A 21,264-nucleotide genomic window follows, 5' to 3' on the forward strand; every position below is an offset into this window, starting at 1 on the left:
CTGAAAATGCATGGCTGGCCAGGCTACCAGGGCAGAGGCACAACTGCAGGAGACTGATAATGTCTCTAAGATGGCCTCACTCTTGGTGTAGTGGCTAATCCTGGTTGTCAACTTGACTATATCTGGAATGAACTGCAATCCAGAACTGGAAGACTCACCAGTGAACCTAATCTGGAGGCTGGGAGATACAAGTTTCTGACCTGGATCTTGGCATGGAGATCTTGAGGCATAGTGGCTATGAATTCCAGAAGATTAAGACAGGGAGATCTCTGAGTTGAAGGTCATCTGGGATTAAAGGCATGTTGAAACACATCTTTAATCTGGGCCACCTTCTACTGGAGACCTGTGGGGAAAGGTCATTGGAAGAAGGAAGATTTACTCTCTCTCTCTCTCTCTCTCTCTCTCTCTCTCTCTCTCTCTCTCTCCTTCTCTTGCTTGCCTTGTGGGACTGAGCAACTGCTAGATCCTTGGACTTCCATTCACAGCTGCTGTTGACCATTGTTGGGAGTTGGACTACAGACTGTAAATCATCAACAAAGTCCTTTACTATATAGAGATTACCCATAAATTCTGTGACTCTAGAGAACCCTAATACAAAAGGCTTTATGTTGTTTCTTGATATAAAAATAGGTATCCTCCTATCACATAATAACCAAGACATCAAACACACTAAACAAAGAAAGAATATTAAAAGCAATAAGGGGAAAAGGTCAAGTAACATATAAAGGCAGACCTATCAGAATTACACCAGACTTCTCACCAGAGACTATGAAAACTAGAAGATCCTGGGCAGATGTCATACAGAACATAAGAGAACACAAATGCCAGCCCTGACTACTGTTCCCAGCAAAACTCTCAACTACCATAGATGGAGAAGCCAAGATATTCCATGACAAAAACAAATTTACACAATTCCTTTCTACAAATCCAGTCCTACAAAGGATAATAGATGGAAAACAGCAACACAGGAGGGAAACTATACCCTAGAAAAAGCAAGAAAGTAATCTTTCAACAAATCCAAAAAAAAAAAGATAGCCACACAAACATAATGCTACCTATAACAACAAAAATAACATGGAGTAATAATCACTTTTCCTTTAATATCTCTTAATATCAATGGACGCAATTCCCTAATTAAAAAGACATAGACTAACCGACTGGATACATAAACAAGACCCAGTATTTTGCTGCATATGGGAAACTCACCTCAGTGACAAAGACAGACACTACCTCAGAGTAAAAGGTTGGAATACAATTTTTCAAGCAAATAGTTCCAAGAAACAAGCTGGAGTAGCCATTCTAATATCAAATAAAATCAACTTTTAACAAAAAGTTATCAGAAAGGATAAGGAAGGACACTTCATAGTTGTCAAAGGAAAAAATCTACCAAGATGAACTCTCAATTCTGAATATTGATGCTCCAAATGCAAGAGCACCCACATTCATAAAAGAAACTCCAGTAAAGCTCAAAGCATACAATGCACACCACAAAATAATAGTGGCAGACTTCAACACCCTATTCTCAGCAATGGACAGATCATGAAAACAGAAACTAAAGAGAGACACATTGAAACTCACAGAAGTTATAAACCAAATGGATCTAACAGATATTTATGGAACACTTCATCTTAAAGCAAAAGAATATACTTTCTTCTCAGCACCTCATGGTACCTTCTCCAAAATTGACAATATAATTGTCCACAAAATAGGCCTCAACAGATACAAGAAGATTGGAATAATTCTATGTACCCTATCAGATCACAACAGACAAAGGCTGGTCTTAATTTCCAGCAAAAACAATGGAAAACACACATACACGTGGAAAGTGAACAAAGGTCTACTCAATGATAACTTGGTCAAGGAAGAAATAAAGAAAGAAATTAGAGACTTTTTAGAATTTAATGAAAATGAAGACACATCATACCAAAACTTATAGGATACAATGAAAGTAGTGGTAAAAGGAAAACTCATAGCTCTAAGTGCCTCCAAAAAGAAACTGCAGAGAGCTTGCAATAGTAGCTTAACAGCACACCTGAAAGCTCTAGAACAAAAAGAAGCAAATATACCCAAAAGGAGTAGGGAGCCGGAGAAAATCAAACTCAGGGCTGAAATCAACCAAATAGAAACAAAAAGAAGTATACAAAGAATCAACAAAACCAAGAGCTGATTCTTTGAGAAAATCTACAAGATAGATAAACCCTTAGCCAGACTAACCAGAGACAGTATCCAAATTAATAAAATCAGAAATGAAAAGGGAGAGGTAACAACAGAAACTGTGGAAATTCAAAAAATCATCAGATCCTACTACAAAAGTTTATACTCAACTTAATTGGAAAATCTGGTGAAATGGACAGTTTTCTAGACATATGCAAGTTGCCAAAGTTAAAACAGGATCAGATATACTATTTAAACTGTCCCATGACTCTGAAAGAAATAGAAGCAGTCATTAATAGTCTCCAAACCAAAAAAAAAAAAAAAGCCCAGGATCAGATGGGTTTAGAGAATTCTATCAGGCCTTTAAAGAAGACCAATACTCTTCAAACTATTCAACAAAATAAAAACAAAAGGTATATTACCCAATTCATTCTATAAAGCCACAATTATACTTATACCTAAACCACACAAAAGCCAAATGAAGAAAGAGAACTTCAGACCAATCTCCCTTATGAACATTGATACAAAAATACTCAATGAAATTCTTGCCAACCGAATCCAAGAACACTTCAAAAATGATTATTCACCACAATCAAGTAGGCTTCATTCCAGTGATGCAGGGATGGTTTAATATACGGAAATACATCAATGTAATCCACTACATAAACAAACTCAAAGGGAAAAAAAAAACCTCATGATCATTTCATTAGATGCTGAAAAGGCACTTGCCAAAATTCAGCATCCCTTCATGTTAAAAGTCTTGAAAAGATCAGGAATTCAAGGCCCATACCAAAAGCAATATACAGCAAACCAGTAGCCAACATCAAACTAAATGGAGAGAAACTTGAGGCAATCCCACTAAAACTAGGGACTAAACAAGGCTGCCCACTTGCTCCCTATCTATTCAATATAGTACTTGAAGTCCTAGCTATAGCAATCAGACAACAAAAGGAGGTCAAAGGGATATAAATTGGAAAGGAAGAAGTCAAAATATCACAAATTGCAGATGATATGATCGTATACTTAAGTGACCCCAAAAATTCCACCAGAGAACTCCTAAAGCAGATAAACAACTTCAACAAAGCAGCTGGATATAAAATTAACTCAAACAATTCAGTGGCCTTCCTCTACACAAAGGATAAACAGGCTGAGAAAGAAATTAGGGAAATGGCACCCTTCACAATAGCCACAAATAATAATTATGTTCCTTAGTGTGACTCTAACCAAGCAAGTGAAAGATCTGTATGACAAGAACTTCAAGTCTCTGAAGAAAGAAATCAGAGATCTCAGAAGATGGAAAGATCTTCCATGCTCATGGATTGGCAGAATTAATAGAGTAAAAATGACCATTTTGCTAAAAGCAATTTACAGATTCAATGCAATTCTCATCAAAATTACAACTCAATTCTTCTTAGAGTTAGAAAGAGCAATTTGGAAATTCATTTCGAATAATAAAAAACCCAGGGAAAACTATTCTCAACAATAAAAGAACCTCTGGTGGAATCACCATCCCTGACCTCAAGCTGTACTACAGAGCAATAGTGATAAAAAAAAAAAAAAACAAATACTGCATGGTACTGGTACAACGATGGACAGGAAGATCAATGGAATAGAATTGAAGACCCAGAACTTAACCCACACACATATGGTCACAAACGAGCTAAACCCATCCAGTGGAAAAAAGACAGCATTTTTAACAAATGGTGCAGGTTCAACTGGAGGTCAGCATGTAGAAGAATGTGAACTGATCCATTCTTATCTCCTTGTACAAAGCTCAAGTCCAAGCGGATCAAGGGCCTCCATATAAAACCAGATACACTAAAACTTATAGAGGAGAAAGTGTGGAAGAACCTCAAACGTATGGACACAGGGGAAATTTTCCTGAACAGAACACCAATGGCTTGTGCTGTAAGATCAAGAATCGACAAATGGGACTTCATAAAATTGCAAAGCTTCTCTAAGGCAAAGGATACGGTCAGTAAGACAAAAAGGCAACCAACAGATTGGGGAAAGATCTTTACCAATCCTATACCTGATAGAGGGCTAATATTCAATATATACAAAACAGAAAACAAAAACAAACAAACAAACAACTCAAGAAGTTAGAGTCTAGAGAACCTCAACTGAGGAATATTGAATGGCCGAGAAGCAACTAAAGAAATGTTCAACATCCTTAGTCATCAGGGAAATGCAAATCAAAACAACCCTGAGATTCTACCTCACACCAGTGAGAATGACTAAAATCAAAACCTCAGGTGACAGCAGATGCTGGTGAGGATGTGGAGAAAGAAGAAACTCCTATTGCTGGTGGGAATGCAAGCTGGTACAATCCTCTGGCTCCAGCTGCATATGTAGGAGAGGATGGACTTATCAGGCATCAATGGAAGGAGAGGTCCTTGCTCCTATGAAGGCTCAATAGATGACCCAGTGTAGGGGAACTGAGGGCAGGGAGGTGGGAGAGGGTGGGTGGGTGGAGGAACACCTCATAGAAACAGGGGAAGGGAGGATGTGATAGGGTGTTTCCTGGAGGGAGGGATACCGGGGATAACATTTGAAATGTAAATAAAGAAAATATCCAATAATAATAATAAAAAGAACATGTATCAAGAGTTTAATTTAGCTGATTAATTAATGATATAATAGTAAGATGCTTAAAGTGGTCCAAAGAGCATTTGAGAAGCTAGGCATTAACAGATAATTTAGTAAATCAATGTTAGGATGCAATTACTGGGAGAGGAGCAAAATTGGTTAATGTCCAAAACAGCAGTGGACCACATCTTTTCAAATTATCAATATAGAAACACACACACACTCTCTTGCATGCATACACGCACTCATGCACTCATGCATGCACGCATGCACACCCAGTCCTTTACTAACTCTCTACATAATAAGTATTTTCAGTGTCTTGACACAAATCTGAAGTGGAAACTTAAGGGTTCTTTGGAAAGTCCGTTGTATTGGATGGTGTTTTGCTAGGGAAAACACATTAAGGAGTGTTTTCTTGAAATGGACATAGGTGAAAGGCTAAGACCATGTGATAAGGGATTCTTTGCTAACAACATGCATGTATTGGTCTGGCTTACATTGCATAGTTGAGCTGCATTTGTCAGTACTCCATAGAGAGAAACACCAAAAAACTTCTGGTGGTGTTCTGCGGTTTCTTACCCATTCTGCAGACTCGGGCTAATTGGCAGAGTGATGTCAGCTGAAACAGATGACTGTGTTGAGGCAAGACCCATGGAGTGATGTTTGGAGGGTGCAAAAAGGACTCCACAGATAGTGAATGAGACTGAGCTAGGCTTGCTTATATAGAGAGAGCTAGCTGTGCAATGCTTGTTGGTCTCATATGTCTTCGCTGATCTTCACTTGCTGAGAGAGGCACAAGGGAGAACTTCTCCTGTCATTCCTCCTGGTCCCTTTTGCTGACTCAAGCTGAGGCTGAGGCCTAGCTATCTGTGCTAGGTCGTGCCACTGTTGCAGGGTCGTCTTTGCTCTCCCACCTCTACTGAACTGGACCACTGGTGTTAGCGGTGAAATGTTTGTGTGTCGTGGATCAAGCTGTTGCTACTAATCTGTGAATTGGAACTGAACTGCCAATTTCCAAAGTTATACAAATCTCTCCATCAACTTTTCTGCACCAACCGAGTTCTAAAATTTTCGAGGTCACAGAAAAATTGATGTTGCAATGTCTTTGAAAGATGCCTGTCTCTTTTACCCATTTCTAAGATTGATATTTGTTCCAATGATGAATTAACATGAACTTAAGACAGTGTCTACAGCAATCACTGTTGATCATCACCAATACCACCTTGCTGTATCTTGAGATCTTTAATTATTAATTAAAAGCCATTTGCTCATTGAAGGAATGGAGACAAAATGAGGGAGGGAGAAGTTGACCACTTTCCTGTTTGTGTTAGTTTTTTGCTTTCTTTTTGAGACATGGTCTCATGCAGCCTAGCTTGGCTACCAAATTACTATGTAACAAAGAGTGAACTCTTGAGCCCCCTGCCTCCCCTCCTGATTGCTGAGATTACTTCTATGCATTTGCCACTGTACCCAGTTTTGTGGTGCTAGGACCAAACCGAGGGCTTCATGCCTCACAAAGTTCTACCAGTTGAGCCATGACCCTAGCCATTTTCTAATTCAGTCACATGTGTTATTGGACGTTGAGAAAAGAAATCACAGACCAGAGGCCTTTCTTGCAGAGGGCAGAGAAATATTTTTGAAGAAATGCTTCCCTTCTCTTTGATTCTGGAACATTATGGGCTTGGAGGTGGGAGTCAATAACTTCCGGGGACAACATTTGAAAGATCTTCAGCACTTGAGCCAAGATTGGGGCCAGTGCACTGGTGAGCTGGAGGCGGTGGGAGCAGGGGAGGGGAAGACTGGGAGCCGGGCCAGAGGCAAGCATGTGAGAAGACAGTGGAGGGAGGGTTGGGCCTGAGACCTGCAGGGTGAGCAGAGCGGGTGGAGGGGGGTGGGGGAGGGGCGGGTCGTGGGCGGGGCCTGAGGCGAGCTGCTGAGCCTGAGGCAGTGAAATTGGGGGAGCCTCTTAGCCTTTTGTGAGCCGCAGAACAAAATGTATTTGAAAGGAGCTCAAAGGGGACTGCTGAGTAAGTTTTTCCAGAGCAGAAGCTAAATGGAAATTAATTGTATGAGGCTCATTATTACGCACTTAGCACGTCCCTTTCACGTCCTTTCTTTAACGTTTTGTCCAATTATGTTGTTTAATAAATTTACAGCATATTACAACAATTCTCATGGCTTCTCTTGCAACCTTCAATCCCCCCAACTCCGTTTCCTCAAAAGGTCTTAGATTCTGCAGCTCTGGTTATTTTGCTACAATAATGTCAAGAACCCTTGTGGGTTGGCAAATCTCCTTTGTGTTTCAAGGTCTTTCCAAGGGATTATGAGCTTAAAATCTGTGTTTTCCAATTTTCATTATCAACATCAGTTGCAAGAAATAATCCTCAAGGAAGGTTGGCTAGAAGTTAACAGGCTACTTACCCCAACTGTTCTTTCCACACACTTTAGCAAAATAAACCACTAGGAATCTAATTAGAGTTTTGGACCTCCTCCCTAGACGACAATGCACATTTGTTCCCATGTGCATCGTGTGGTCTAGTGCTCACTGAGACACAAAGTTGCATCGGTAGGTTGACTGAAGTTATATAAAGAGCTGCTGTTTGGGTCTTGTTTGCTTAACCTTTTACTACAGAGAATTTCAAATACACCTAAGAATAAACAGAAGGTTCGGACAAGCTTCCATATGCAGAGAATCCAACCCCCTCTGCCACTGGTGTCCTGTCAGTTCTGTGTTCTTTCTAGCCCTATTGAGTCTGTGCTCAAACCAAGTTCAATAAATAATCATGAATCTGATACACATGAGATGTGTACATTTACATATGTGTATGTTTATATCAGACCTGTGTGTATACAAATATATTCATATATACAGGCATATGTTATTAGACAGCTAGGCAGCTTTCACCAAATGTTACATAAGAATTATAACACTGGGGCTGGAGAGATGGCTCAGTGGTTAAGAGCACTGGTTGCTCTTTCAAAGGTCCTGAATTCAATTCCCAGCAATCAAATGGTGGCTCACAACCATCTGCAATGTGATCTGACTAACACCCTCTTCTGGTGTGTCTGAAGACAACTACAGTGTACTCATATACATAAAATAAATCAATAAAAAATAGTACACAAAGCTTTAAAAAAAAGAATTATAACATTGTAATCCCTTGATAGTCAAAGTAGCCCTAGAAAAACCCTTTTATTTTCTATCTCTTCTACATTTGTTGATGATATTGCACACTCCAGACCATTCCACCCCTCCCAGGTTCTCTACTGGGGCCACCTACATGTCTAACCTACTTCTTTGGGACTATTCTATGAACTATTTGATCTTTACTAGTGAAGCTTCCTAAGGATAGTTTAAGTAACAGTTACAATTATTGCATTTCTTTGTCTTTATCTACTTACATGCATTTCTGGCACACTAGTTAATTTGGGACTGGACTCTGTCCAGCTCCAACATGGTCAGCAGGGCTCTGGCAGGCCTAGCCCTTCACCCCGTTCCCTCTGCCTTGCTACAAATTGTTAGATGACTTTCCTAAAGCTCTCTCCCAAGGTCTATTCTCTTATTTGGCCACTTCCTCCTCCAGAGGCTGACTACCAAGGTCCAGCCATCAAAGTCTTAAAGTTCAGCCCTCTTTGGCTCATCTAAATAGCATGCACAATGAAACACCTCATCCCGACATGAGATTTCCCCCTTTACCAGGCCATCTTTGTCCTCCTTTGGGACAAATACCCCTTCCTCCTATCCCTTGGTCCCTTTGCCTTATCCCTCATCCTCTATCTCTGTCCTTGCCTCTTATCCCTACCCTTTTGTCCTTGTTGAGCAAAGAAATCTCCTTTGTGGTTAGAACTTGGTCTTGGGGGGTCCTGGGCTGATACCAATCCCTTCCAATTAACATACGCCCTGTTACTTCACTGAGCTGTTGAGCTAATTCCTGGACTTGCCTCTTGTGTCTTCTGGGTCATCTCTGAACAACTGTGTGGCGGGGTATGATGAGGTCATTCAAACATGCTGCTTCTTCCTTCCTCTCCTGTCTTCCCACAGCTCAGCCTCACCGCTCACATCATCAAGCAGAAATTTCAAAGTGCTCTTTTTTTTTTCCATTAGATATTTTATTTACATTTCAAATGTTGTCCCCTTTCCTGGTTTCTCCTCTGAAACCCTCCTATCCCCTACCCCTACCCCCTGCTCACCAACCCACCCACTCTTGCTCCCCTGCCCTGGCATTCCCCTACACTGGGGCATTGAGCCTTCACAGGGCCGAGGGCCTCTCCTCCCACTGATGTGCAACAAGGCCGTCCTCTGCTACACATGTTGGTGGAGCTCTTAAAGGCGCTCCATACAGGGAAGATTGAGCTAAGGCCTGCAGGTTATCCTCTGACCTCCACGTGTGCACACTGCCGCAAGCACATGCACACAAACCCAGGCACTAAATAAATGAATATTTTAAAACTAAAAAAAAAAATCCTCTGTGTTTTGCTTCTGAATGTTTATATTTACATTTTAACACAAATGTCCATGTCTCATGGTTCAGGCCTCTAAACGCAGCTAGTCAAATGTCTAAAGCCTGGGGATTATAGGTTTTGCCTAGACTACAGAAGGAGCTCAAAGAAAGCCGTGGTAACATAGCAAGATCCTACATTAACATTAAAATGGGGGTGGGTGCCGCTATAGCCATGACAGAGCACTGGCCTAGAATGTGGGAGACTTCTGGTTCTATCGCCCAGTGCACGAATGAATGGATGGACGGATAGATAAAATTTTTCAGAATTCTCTCTCTCTCCTGTCTTTAACTTCTCCATTCTGCTTCTTTTCCTATTAAGAACAGAAATAAAGAAAAGACAACCAATTTCATTTCCACCTTAGTTTTAGCTGAAACTGCCATGAAAAGGAAGGTTTAAACAATAAACATTTCTCACGGCTCTGGCAATCGAGTTCAGGATGCCAGCAGACTCGAGCGCTTAGAGGACCTTTACTCCCATGTTTGCAAAAGAAGAAGAAACTGTATTTCGTGGTCAAATGGCTCAGGCAGAAGGATTGCTGTGGTTTACGATCAGCTTGGACTCCATAGTGAGTTCCAGTCTGGCTTGGGCTACACAGCAAGACCTTGTCTCAAAACAGAGGTTGGGGGAGACTCTGGGAGCTATTGTGTGAAGAAAGGGTTCATACTACCTTACTCTCATACTCTCCAGAGATTCTGTCTGTTGGCATCAGGACCTCAGAAACCAGTGACATCACATAGGCAACTGTGCGACCTACATACTTGTTGCCAAGATAACGGCTACCATATTCCCAGAATCCATTGGACTCACCTCCCATCTTTACCTGTGACCACGTCACCATCCATATATATAAGAGGAATTCTCTCTCTCTCTCTCTCTCTCTCTCTCCCTCTCCCTCTCCCTCTCCCTCTCCCTCTCCCTCTCTCTCTCTTTTCCCCCTTCTCTTTCTGCCACCACCTTCCTTGCCCCTCTCTCTCCCAATAAACCTCTTAACATGTAGAACTGCTTTGGCCTGGTTTGTTGTGTTCAGACGTGAGCCGCTATTCTAACACATCACTGCCTCCTTTATCATCACACTGGGGCTATCCAGTGTGTAAAAGTACACATTTTGGTACCTGACTCCCCTTTCCTTTCCATAATCAAAGGCCTCAAGATGACAAACAATTCTCACCACATCTGTCACCTCATCTCCAGGATAATCATCCATCAATTCCCAAAGGGACATCCACAATGCTGCCGGACCTCAGCAGGTCTCAGACCATGCCTGCTTGTGCTTCAGGCTGTGAGGTCCTATAGTATAACTACTCCCCTCTCTGTATACACTGCTCTCTTTCAGTTTTGCCAGTTCTAGACTTTAGACTGTCATTCTTTCTTGGCCTGTGCCCACTTCTAAAGGACTTATCACTAATTGTTATAATTTATTAACTCTTCTGTCTAATCTCCATGTTAGGGCTTAGCACAGTAGAGGGATTCAATGTATATTTGTTGAATAGATATGGTAAGGTATAATGCTTTAAGTAGCAGTCATCTATCCTTGGGTCTCCTTGCCCACAGTTCCTCTATCCCTGCAAAACCACTAGTGTTATTACACATAAAATCTGAACAAAAACAACCTCTGAGCAGTTCAAAATATAATGGTTCCTATATATAGCAGAACAAGGCTCAAAATCCCAGAGCTAAGAAATTTCTACACGCCAGCCGGTAAACATTTTAAAATATGTTTACCATTCTTAACTACCAGAGAAATGCAAATTAAAACTACCCTGAGATTCTATCTCACCGTCAGAATGGCTGCCAGGACGAAAGCCAATGTGAGGAGAGAGGAACGCGTATTAACCTTTGCTGAGAAGAAATGTGGTGCAGCCGTTGAAGGTGCAAGAATACGGAGATTAGAGGATTCTCAAAATGTAAAAATAGAAGTGCTAGATAAGCCACCCAGACTACTCCTAGACACACACACTCAAGGAGCTCTATATCTTAGTCCAGAGAGACATGTGTATCCATGGTTTCTGCTGCTCCATTCACAATAGTAAGATGTAGTAGGAAACTATAAAATCCCAGCCCAGAGTTTCTACCCCACCTTGGGTTATTGAGTTCCTGGAAGAAAGACACACTCACAGCCTTTATTTTCACAATACGCTTTGAGTAGCACAATAGCTGGGCAGCTGTCTACCCTCCATGCTTTTAGAATCTACTCTCCTCAAGATAACCTTGAATTGTTACTTACTATGTTGCATCTGGGCTGCTTTAGCTGCAGTTGAGCAGCCCACATGGCCACGTTTTTATTGCTCAGCTATCTCATGGCTGCTTCTCCTTCTCCTCTCCACAGAACCAGCCCGCACATCCCTCGGCAGAGGAATAGATAAGGAGAATGTGGTACAGGGCACAATATTATTTGGCTGTAAAAAGTATATGAAATTTGCAAGGAAAGTGGAGGAATCGGGAAATAATCATTCCGAATTAGGTAAGCAGGCTCAGAAAGACAAATGCTGCCCATCCCCTCTCACGTGCGGGTCCTAGCTTCTAATTTGTATGCGGCAGTGAGTGTACGTCAGAAAACCACAAACAAGCCTATCAGAGGAGGCTGGACGAGAGAAGGCTGAGAAGGCTGTACATGGGATACGAAAGTGGGAAACAGAAAGCTGGGAGGAGAGAGAGAGAGGTGGAGATGGTACTGCAGTGGGATGGGGGAGAGGTGGGGGGGGGGTGTCAGCCAACAAAGGAGGATGTAAAACAGAGTCATATGAAACCTGGCACTGAGATCCTACGTGCCACCAAATACATCTCACGTCACAAACTACTTTGGCTAATGGCCGAGAATATTGACAAGAATTGTTAACGGGGTGGCAGCCGCTTTAATAAACACTGGTTTGCCGAACTGAAGCTGGAAAGCAGCTGCCCACAAAGGGCTGGTTCCAACATGACCAGATCGACTGACTGCGAGGTGAAGCGGAGCGCTGGGGCCTGATCGCAATACTGATCTCACATTCGCAGTCACTGTCTGTTCCCCCGGCTGCTTTGCTTCGGTGCAGAAATGGGAGTTCCGAATGTGGAGTCTGCCAGGTGCCATCTATAAAGAGAAACCCAGACAAGAGGTCTAAATTGGGCTCTGCAGTACTGTTTGCTGGAAATCTGTATCTCAAGATCTTGCTTTTAAGCTAAGCAGCAGAGTTCTGTCTCAGATCTGTGGCTTTAATTCTGATTTTCTGCTTTCATTATTGTCTGTCCAAATGCTGTTAAACGTAACGCCGCATTTCTCATCCACTCATTCATTCTTCCACCCATTTGCTCACTCAGCCGCCTCTTGTGCGGCTGTCCGTATTTGCAGGATAAGGTGCATGGCACTACGGAGGATATGGTGCTGTAAAACTTTCCTAGTCTTCACCAAGCTTATGAAACCAATGAGAAAGGGAAAGGCAATTTAGAGACTGAAGAATAAAACTCAGTTCATATTCCAAAGGTCTGCAGGAAATGGTGACATTCACAGAGAAGAAATGAATGAAGGGGATGAGGCGGGAGAGGTAGCCCGGTGGTTAAGAGCACTGACTACTCTTCCAGGAGACCAGGATTCGATTCCCAGCACCCACATGGCAGCTCACACCTGTCTGTAAATTCAGTTGCAGAGGATCTGTCACCCTCACACCAATGAACATAAAATAAATTAAAATTAAATATTAAAAAAAAAGTGAAGGGAAATGATCTACTGAATCGACTACTCCTGGACAAATCCCCATCCTGTGCCTGGGAACTGGGCGATGTTGGTGACGTGACCTAACGGTAATAAATCAGCTCAGGTGGAATGGAACTTGAGGGAACGAATATTGAGTCTCCAGGTCTCTGCAAACTTACTCTGTATCTTTATGCCAGTCACTTAACCTCACATCCTGACTTACAACTGTAAAACATGGATAATGATAAACCACCGTGCTTTGCTGGGTGCTGCACTGTATGGTAAATTCTAACAGGAAAAAAAGAGACATTATTTTATACCATATGCTGATTTGCCACAGGGTATTGTTAAACAGGGTATCTCCCAAAGCAGATACACATATACATACACATATACATGTATGTATGTTTGTTTGTGTATATATATATATATATATATATATGTGTGTGTGTGTGTGTGTGCGCACGCATATAGATATATATATACACACACATATATGTGTGTGTGTTTGGGAATATATATATGTTTGGGAATATTATAAACTCCCTTGCTAAGAGCTGTAACTGAATATGCATATATACATGTATGTGTGTGTATATATATTTCCAAACTTAGAAGGTTGACATGAGAATCAGGAAATAAGTCACACTCTCAAAATGGTTTATTTACAAAGGTATATATTATTCATTAAGGAATGGAGAGAGATTCTTAGATTTGTCTCTTGTAGTGCACATGTTTTCCTTAAAGACCTACTCATCCCCCATGTTTGGCATCTCAGCCACCCTGAGGTAGCACCACGAACATTCTGGTGGCTGTTCTTTCATGACTCTTTCTATGTCTGTAAAGCTCATCATGGATACTCACACACTCACACATTATTTTGTATAAATGGACGTTATCAACGCATGAGTTTTTTTTTTAATTGTCATCTCCTTCACAATGCATCTTTCCATGTTTAATCCAAGACTTATTTGCTCAGTTGAGCCCCTGATGAACATGGTCTTAACAAGGTAAAGTTTCTTACCTCTGGGGCCTGACATGGCTCTATCATAGTTCATCATGCTTTGAGGCCCATCCTTCTAGACTGTAAACCTTCCCAAAAGCTAAGACCATGTCCATCTCCACTTCCAAGGTCATATCTGAAATAGCATCGTATACATGGTAGGCATTTAATAAAGGGATAAAGAAACAAAGGCATGAATAAGGGAAAGGGGGATAAGCGAATCTAGTTTGAGAAAAGTCTTAAATGGTCCTAACTAAATCAAAAGGCATATCTTCAGATTACTTGCCTTCTCTATTTCTCAATTTTATGTGCTGCCTTCCTCAAGGCATATATAATTTATATTTAAGTGTGTAAGCTTGTGTTTGGCATTTGATATTATCTCCAAAATGCAAAGCTTCTAAAACTTCTAGAATATGTTCAGTAAGAATAATCTTTTTGTTTCTCAATCTTGTCAAGGGAAAGTAGAGTCAAAATTATTTATAATTTGATGTGTGCTGATCCAGAAGAAAGCCATCCAGGTGAGCACATGACATTGTCATTGTTTCTAATATTTCCTTCCTAGAACAGGGTCTGCCAGGCCAGACTAGCAGGGGACATTATATGAAAAACCAAAATTTAAAAACCTGTAAGAATCCTGCATGAATCTTCCTAAAATACAGATGAGGTAAATAAAGTTTGGGTTCTGTACTTCTAATAGGTGTCCCAGGGATTCCTCTGGGCCATGGGCAACCATCTGGAAAGTGAGAGCCCAGAGAACAAAACCAATATTATAAACTCCCTTGCTAAGAGCTGTAACTGAAGCACTGGGTTACCACAGGTGTGACCATGATCCACCTTTTTTTGGATACATTTTATAAAAAGGAAGAATAAATGTAAGTTTGATCATAGCTCCAAATGACCTGAAACAGCTCACATGGACACTTGCTACCAGGTCACTCATCTTTTGGGGGGTCTTCAATGGTTTCTACTGAAGCCAGAAAAATCTTACAATATTTGATTTTAAAAGATCATCACCTTTTGTATCAATGACAATATTCCAACTAGATAAAAATGCTTCCAAATACCAAATTGAATGAGAGAGAATAAGTGAAAATGCCATGTTGTGCATGTAACTTAAGCTCATAGGATGGAAGGCTGGGCATCTCTAGGGCAGTTATCTCCTGCCTAAAGAGAAAGCAAACTGCCTACAAGGATGCACTGAACCCATAGGTCAATTTGGGGAAAACTGATATCTACAAAACATTGACCCTTCTATCTCATAAACTTGATTTTGCTCTCAATTTGGTTAGGACTTCTTTCATGTCTTTCAGTAATGCTTTATAATGTTCACCCTGCAACTCAAGTATATGTGATATATTTTCTAAATTGTCCATGTTTGGGGATGCTATTTCAAACAGTTTTTAATATTTTGATCCAATTCTCATTGATAAAACACTAAAGAGACAATTCATTTTATACCCTGACCTTTTGTCCTATGACCTTGCTAAGTTCTCACTGATCCTGTAAGCTATAAGAAGTCTATAGGAACTTCCATCTATACAATCACATCATCTGTGAACAAAATCCACTTGGACTGCCTTTTTCTCAACATTCCTTTTGGTTTATGGTTTTGCCATTGCACAGGCTCCATCTCACCATCTAATGCTGAGCAGACAGCATCTTCTTCACTTGTCTCATTTTCCTTTCATTTATTTAGCTTTTTCCCCATGACTTCTCCTTCTCTGCCTCCTTCCTTTATTTCATTCATTGACTCTCTCCACACTTGCCCTTAATAATATCACATTTTATAGTAGTTTTTCTACCTTAGGTTTATTATCGTTAGTGAAAATTTATGGGTATTTATCAGTTTTAAGTGGATTTCTATGCCTTGCAACATTGGACGCTATTGCTGTTGCAGCAATTTGTTGTTCCCTCTCTGGGTGGCACTGAAGACTGAACTCCCAAGAGTAGGTTGATAGTTAAGATCCTCAAATAAAATCAGATAAATACCCAATGAGATGTAAACATTTCAGCATAGAAACCCAAGACACCTGGAAAGGCAGCATTATTCCACCATGGGATCATAATTCTTCAATTCAAACTGAAGATAATGAAATGATAACATACAGGATGAAGACTTCAATTTGCTGGTAAAAATTATCTCCATCCTCAGAGAACATAAACAATCAGAGGAAATTAATGGAAGACATGGAGAGGAAAGCCTGCTATAGCCCAGAAAGAGTCAACAAAGTCAATGAGAAAATCAACCACATGGATAAAAAGGTTACCAACATGAAAGACAAATTCAACAATTTAACTGAGGTTTTAAAACACTAAAAGAAACAGAATTTATTCATTGGGAAGATAGCAGACAAGTCCCCAAATGCACAGAATGAAAAAGGCATCTAGACACGAGAGTCTTTTATAACCACAGTCAACATGAGCAGAAACAAATCATTCTATCCATACCATACTATAGTCAAAAATGTCAGACGTGCAAAGCAAACAGGCAGTATTAACATCTAAGAACATATCAACTTGCCTGCAAGAGCAAACCCTGCAGAATAACAACATCCGATTTCTCATCAGCAAAAAAACAAAAACAAAAAACCAAGCTTAGACAATAGCTGCCTGGGCCAGGCTTGAACTCACTCTGTCACTTAGGAAGAACTTAAACATGTTGCCCTTCCTCAGTTGCCCAAACAGTGGAGAGTACAGGCTGACATCACCAAACCCCAGTGGCTAGAAAAGCGACATTGAGTCCACATGCAGTGTGTTTGGACATACAGATGATAATGTGTGCTTGTTGCTGAGGTGGGACCAACATGACCCGCTTATGTGACAAACAACCACAGAAATGCAACACAACCCAAAGGGAAAGCATTATATTTTGTAGATTGCATGTTTTTCTACCTTTGTCATGGAGCTCACTCTAGCATTTCCAGAGGAGAAGGGCAGACTCATGGTAGTCACAGGCCCTCAGAAGTAGATGGTTATGAAGTTCTCTAGCAGAGAAAAAAGAAGGGGGGTGGGAGGTGGGGTGAGGGTGGAGATGAGAATAAGCCGAATCCTGACCTTGTGTATTTAGGAGATATAAGCTGACAAATGTCTACCTTATTTTTACAGCAGACTATAGTCCCAAACCTTTGTTCAAAAAGCTATGTGCATTTGATTTTTGGTACCATAAACATGAGAAAACTGCAATTCATGCATATTTATTCACACATCTGCTGAGCTTTTTGTGGACAGAGGCCGCTAAGACACTCCAGAAAAAAAAAACAGGAGCGGTACTAGCATTAGGAGAATATATTCAATGTGTCATAAGAGCATGGAGAACAGTTACCTCCTATTGCTATAGTGGCTGTCAAATCTATGCCATTCAAAATATATCTTTCATTCTAACATTATCTGCTTCAAAAGGGGGTTACTCAGAGTAGAGTTAAATTTATTTGCCCACTGAGGCTCAGACTAGTTCTTCAGAATTGGTACCGTGTTAGCTGAAAAGGCCAAACAGGAAAGGGTTTTGCACCACTGCAGCACAGCAGTGGTGATGTGCAGAATTCCATGCTCCGACCAGTCAGTCATTCCACAGCTCTTCTGGACTATGAGTTTTTCATACTTCCAGACATGCAGCTTTAAATCACAAAGAGAGAACTGGTCGACCTCAAAGGAAATGGAACAGAAAATTAAAACTGAAAGCAAAACCATTTGTAATTCTGGTATACTTTAAAGAAAACAGCAGGAAGCACAGAATTGAGCCCACTGGCAAACTTGATCCACTCAAATAGTCTGATATTAGTCCTTTGAATAAAGCAAGCAGGTTTTCACACAGCTATTATCTGGGCTGAGTGGCCCATCTTCCTCATCCCACAACACATCTGCTGCTTCATGGAAGCACACCAGTGAAAATCACCAACAGTAGACCAATTTGCAAATTGCTCCCTAGCTATCTCATCTAAAATTGCAAGCAGCCATCCCCTACACTAGGACGTACATGTGCGTGTGGGCGTGTGCGTGTGGGCGTGTGTGTGTGTGTGTGTGTGTGTGTGTGTGTGTGTGTGTGTATGTGTGTGTGTGTGTAAGAGTAAGACAGAGCTGGAAATAGAGATTGCTCTTTATTTACTCTGCAACTATTGATCCATCTGTCCAAAATGCTTACCTCGATAGACATTCCAAAGCACACCACTACTCCCTTTCCTAAAAACTGGTGTTCAGTATATGAAAAAGCAGAACTCAGCAGCAAAGAGAATGTATTGGTTAAATGGGAGGTAGGAGTAATCCCTTGGGCACTTCGAAGGGAGCCATGTCACATGCTTCTGCTCCAGTTTCCTTCAACCCCTTCTTCCTTCTTCGCTCTCCTTCCTCTCTTCTTCCTCCTTCTCCCTCAAACTTTTCAGCTCCACCCTCTCTTCCACTGCCCAATCACTGGCTCTAGCCTTTATTTTTTACAAGTTAAAATGGGCAGAAGGTTCACATGAAGTCACCTGAGTACAGGGTTCACTCCTTAGTGCCAGGAAGCCCCTCTTAGGGAAGTGGAATTAGCCTCAAAATGCAAACAGCACCAGGGCAATCCACAAGAAGAATACACATTGCTTTTGTCACCTGTAGGGAAAAGGTAACATTTTGGTGGTGCCTTTTGACATTCTGGGCTTTTCTGACTTATTCCTTTAGGCTTATTTTCTTAAAAAAATAAAATAAAATAAAATCATAAGTATTCCTTTTATGTGTTAGAACAAGTGAAAGAACTCAAGTTTCATAAGCTGATGTGGAGCATCCCACATCCAGTCTCCATTAGTACTACTGTTGGCACCGTCATGTCAGCATCATTAGCATGTTAGTGCAGCCTTATTTCTGGCATCAGTACAGTGGTGTTACTTCTGGGTCTGCTAGGCTCTCCAATGCCTCATATCTAAGAAATAGAGCTCAGATCATGTGCTTCCAGGTCAGGTAAGCTTTCAATACCACATACATAAAACCTAGAGCTCAAACGGAAGTAATCTGCCCTTGCCTTGACCTTTCAATGTTTCCATCTCCCTGGCTTCCTTCGGCTTCTTTTCTCCATGTTTGGGGGCCACTGTTTTTAAATTTATAACTGAAAGGATAATAAAAAGTCAGACATTTTTGTTTTCTTTTACCAAAAGGTAAAACTTACCATATATATATTCTCCTCTTTTTCCCCCCTTCACTTTTTTCCTCTTCAAAAGGAATGGTTTCTCAGCATGCAGGGAGTTCAATTCTCAACCTGACAGAGGAGGAGGAGGGAGAATACAGGAGAGGGGAGGAGTTAAAAGAAGCATCATTATTTCATTACTTCCGTGGTTTTGAGAGGTGCTTTGTGCAGGAAACTGCAAGATATCCCAAGGTCAAGTTCTCAGCACAAGGAGATTTATTTGTTCCAGAAGGACAAAGGGCCAGAAATAAGATACAAAAACAGGAGACAGAATGAGGGGAAATAGGAAGAGAAGGGAAAGGGGGCAAAGGACAGCCTCCAGAGAGAGAGGTGGCAGACAATTTATAAAGGTAAAAGCAGAAACTCCACGTTAGGATCAGGTGTTTAATTTTAATTGGTCATGTTAATTAGAGGAGTCAAAGGGGGGGCTTTTAATTGCCAAACTCAAGTATTGGCACACTTTGATAGTTGAACCTTGAAAAGAGGAAGTGGCTGTACTGGCTAGTTTTGTGTCAACTTGACACAGCTGGAGTTATCACAGAGAAAGGAGCTTCAGTTGAGGAAATGCCTTCATGAGATCCAGCTCTAAGGCATTTTCTCAATTAGTGATCAAGGAGGAAAGGCCCCTTGTGGGTGGGACCATCTCTGGGCTGGTAGTCTTGGTTCTATAAGACAGCAGGCTGAGCAAGCCAGGTGAAGCAAGCCAGTAAAGAACATCCCTCCATGGCCTCTGCATCAGCTCCTGCTTCCTGACCTGCTTGAGTTCCAGTCCTGACTTCCTTGGTGATGAACAGCAGTATGGAAGTGTAAGCTGAATAAACCCTTTCCTCCCCAACTTGCTTCTTGGTCATGATGTTTGTGCAGGAATAGAAACCCTGACTAAGACAGTGGCCAAACAAGGGGATAGACCTTGGTAATCAGCTCAAGGAATGTAATCTAAGAGTTTTTAGCAAGGCAGAGGGAATAGGAGAGAAGGGCAAGGCCAGCCAGAGCCATGTTTGACATGTGCAGGCTAACTAGAGCCCCTGAGTCTGTCGCATTAGTATATATCAATGAAGTCATGTTGTCAAAGTATCTGAGGTGGACTAGCATTACTATCCCCACCCACACCACCACTGCTCTCTTTAGCTTCTTTCTTTCTTTCTTTCTTTCTTTCTTTCTTTCTTTCTTTCTTTCTTCCTTCCTTCCTTCCTTCCTTTCTTTCTTTCTTTCTTTCTTTCTTTTTTTCCTTTCTTTTGCCGTTTGCAATTTTTTATGAATTAATTAATATCTAGCTATATATATATATATACATACATATATATATATATTGAGCGGGTAAACCAAACAGCAGACCAGGCCAAGGTGGTTCCACGTGAGAGAGGTTTATTGTGCAGAAGTAGAGAGGCGGCGAAGCGGGTAGAAGGGCAGAGAAGAGGGAAAAGAGAGAAAGAGGGGAGAGAGGAGAAAGAGAGAAAGAGAGAGAGAGAGGAGGGGGTGATCTCCTAATTTACACAGAAAATTACGTTACACCAGTGAGGGTGGGAAGTGAGCCAAGTGGATTGTGGAATTGAGGGCCGTTGGCCTGGCAACGCAGGTCAAGGGTCACATAGTTAGGTCAGGGCTAGGAGTGTCCTGGTACTAATGACACCTAGGGTGCTGTTTTATTTTTGATGCACAGCTGCCATGCATTATCTTTAAATGCAGAGTCCCTAGAAGAGAGAAATGACTTCCTTCTTTAATTACTGTGGATGCAGACATCTGTAGGCTTTCCATGTTCTACAAAGAAAAACAAAACAAAACAAACAAACAAACAAAAGAATCCTGGGTCAAACATTTTTCCATGTTTCTTCCTGATGGCAAATCCTCATGATAAATGGTAGGGAGAGCGACTATTCCCTGGTTTCTTCAGCCACCCTCCACTTACTGTCGCTGGCTCTCTGCCAGGTTTGTGCTTCCCAACCCTGGAGAACAGTTGAGTCCCTGCCTCCTCCTAGCTGTCCTCAATTCCCTGCTGTCTTGTCCCTTGCTGTTGTGACTCCATGTATCCTTTATCCAAGACTGAGTTCTCCTGAAGTCTTCTTACCCCTATTTTCACTTTCCTGGTTCCTGATATGATAAAATCTCTGGGTCTGAGACTTCCTCTGGAGGCTTGAATTCCCAGCATGCACCTGTGGCAAGTGAACCTCAGCCATCCTCCAGATTCTCAGTCCCACTTTA

At 41.3% G+C, this 21,264-nt stretch overlaps 1 long non-coding RNA gene across 4 annotated transcripts; it reads right to left on the reverse strand.

Annotated features, from left to right (window-relative positions):
* Positions 1-310: 310 nt before the first annotated feature.
* Gm36313 lies at positions 311-20,355 on the reverse strand. Of its 4 annotated transcripts, XR_001779749.2 has the most exons (5): positions 19,048-19,610; positions 17,385-17,558; positions 16,809-16,900; positions 13,938-14,052; positions 7,958-12,313 (listed from the first exon to the last, which is right to left on the reverse strand). It is a non-coding gene; the product is annotated as a predicted gene, 36313 (long non-coding RNA). The 4 variants fall into 4 exon arrangements; XR_380207.3 differs by adding an exon at positions 311-343 and having other exon boundaries at positions 11,471-12,313; positions 16,809-20,355; XR_001779750.2 differs by lacking the exon at positions 16,809-16,900.
* Positions 20,356-21,264: the final 909 nt, after the last annotated feature.

This window comes from Mus musculus, chromosome 10 (assembly GCF_000001635.26).
Source record: "Mus musculus strain C57BL/6J chromosome 10, GRCm38.p6 C57BL/6J".
Classification (NCBI taxonomy): Eukaryota; Metazoa; Chordata; class Mammalia; order Rodentia; family Muridae; genus Mus; species Mus musculus.